The sequence below is a fragment of the Arachis ipaensis genome, chromosome B7 (assembly GCF_059453495.1).
Source record: "Arachis ipaensis isolate K30076 ecotype BB chromosome B7, ASM5945349v1, whole genome shotgun sequence".
Taxonomy (NCBI): Eukaryota; Viridiplantae; Streptophyta; class Magnoliopsida; order Fabales; family Fabaceae; genus Arachis; species Arachis ipaensis.
The window spans coordinates 52,990,001-52,992,500 of record NC_142442.1 but is presented as its reverse complement, the minus strand read 5'-3'; positions in this window follow the sequence as shown (position 1 = coordinate 52,992,500).

Here is a 2,500-nt window from a genome sequence, read left to right as displayed (position 1 = left end):
GGAATGCCGGAAATTCAAAAAAAAATGAAAAACGGAGAAAACCTGCGATTTTTGACCTGGATTTTTTTGTGCAGCCTTCACATAATATTACCAAGGTTCCCTCAAAATTTCACGAAAAATGCACGAGCCAATTCTGAGATATGAAAATTTGGCTCCTCCGTTGCAACGCTCCGAGCCATCGTTGCAACGGCGGGTGCCTCCGTGGGGGGCGGGGGAGCCCGGCGGCACACCACAACCACAACGTGCTTGCTAGTGTGCCTAGGGGATGGCAAGGCAACGTGCATCTTGCTGGCATTGCGCCCAGCAAGCCTTTGGGCAACTCGAGTTTCAGCATCACGACACCCCTCCCCCCTATAATAGGCTGCCGAGCCATTACCAAAGTGCCACGGGTAGACGTCCTTTTCCGTGAGGAGACATACTAAAGGAAAGTGCTCTAGAGGTCGAATTTTGACGCCGTTTTTTGCAACAACCTCTAGAAAAATAAGATCTTTCCATCCTCCAAATTTGGTGAATTTACACCGTGCCGATTTTTTTTGACGATTTTTTTACCGCCCGGAATGCCGGAAATTCAAAAAAAATGAAAAACGGAGCAAACATGCGATTTTTGACCTGGATTTTTTTGTGCAGCCTTCACATAATATTACCAAGGTTCCCTCAAAATTTCACGAAAAATGCACGAGCCAATTCTGAGATATGAAAATTTGGCTCCTCCGTTGCAACGCTCCGAGCCATCGTTGCAACGGCGGGTGCCTCCGTGGGGGGCGGGGGAGCCCGGCGGCACACCACAACCACAACGTGCTTGCTAGTGTGCCTAGGGGATGGCAAGGCAACGTGCATCTGGCTGGCATTGCGCCCAGCAAGCCTTTGGGCAACTCGAGTTTCAGCATCACGACTCCCCTCCCCCCTATAATAGGCTGCCGAGCCATTACCAAAGTGCCACGGGTAGACGTCCTTTTCCGTGAGGAGACATACTAAAGGAAAGTGCTCTAGAGGTCGAATTTTGACGCCGTTTTTTGCAACAACCTCTAGAAAAATAAGAACTTTCCATCCTCCAAATTTGGTGAATTTACACCGTGCCGATTTTTTTTGACAATTTTTTTACCGCCCGGAATGCCGGAAATTCAAAAAAAATGAAAAACGGAGAAAACCTGCGATTTTTGACCTGGATTTTTTTGTGCAGCCTTCACATAATATTACCAAGGTTCCCTCAAAATTTCACGAAAAATGCACGAGCCAATTCTGAGATATGAAAATTTGGCTCCTCCGTTGCAACGCTCCGAGCCATCGTTGCAACGGCGGGTGCCTCCGTGGGGGGCGGGGGAGCCCGGCGGCACACCACAGCCACAACGTGCTTGCTAGTGTGCCTAGGGGATGGCAAGGCAACGTGCATCTTGCTGGCATTGCGCCCAGCAAGCCTTTGGGCAACTCGAGTTTCAGCATCACGACACCCCTCCCCCCTATAATAGGCTGCCGAGCCATTACCAAAGTGCCACGGGTAGACGTCCTTTTCCGTGAGGAGACATACTAAAGGAAAGTGCTCTAGAGGTCGAATTTTGACGCCGTTTTTTGCAACAACCTCTAGAAAAATAAGATCTTTCCATCCTCCAAATTTGGTGAATTTACACCGTGCCGATTTTTTTTGACGATTTTTTTACCGCCCGGAATGCCGGAAATTCAAAAAAAATGAAAAACGGAGCAAACCTGCGATTTTTGACCTGGATTTTTTTGTGCAGCCTTCACATAATATTACCAAGGTTCCCTCAAAATTTCACGAAAAATGCACGAGCCAATTCTGAGATATGAAAATTTGGCTCCTCCGTTGCAACGCTCCGAGCCATCGTTGCAACGGCGGGTGCCTCCGTGGGGGGCGGGGGAGCCCGGCGGCACACCACAACCACAACGTGCTTGCTAGTGTGCCTAGGGGATGGCAAGGCAACGTGCATCTTGCTGGCATTGCGCCCAGCAAGCCTTTGGGCAACTCGAGTTTCAGCATCACGACACCACTCCCCCCTATAATAGGCTGCCGAGCCATTACCAAAGTGCCACGGGTAGACGTCCTTTTCCGTGAGGAGACATACTCAAGGAAAGTGCTCTAGAGGTCGAATTTTGATGCCGTTTTTTGCAACAACCTCTAGAAAAATAAGATCTTTCCATCCCCCAAATTTGGTGAATTTACACCGTGCCGATTTTTTTTGCCGATTTTTTTACCGCCCGGAAAGCCGGAAATTCAAAAAAAATGAAAAACGGAGCAAACGTGCGATTTTTGACCTGGATTTTTTTGTGCAGCCTTCACATAATATTACCAAGGTTCCCTCAAGATTTTAGAAAAAATGCACGAGCCAATTATGAGATATGAAAATTTGGCTCCTCCGTTGCAACGCTCCGAGCCATCGTTGCAACGGCGGGTGCCTCCGTTGCAACGAAACCAGCCAACGATGCACCTAACCCAGCATCCGTTGCAACGCACCCTGCCTCCGTTGCAACGCGCCCAGCCAACGTT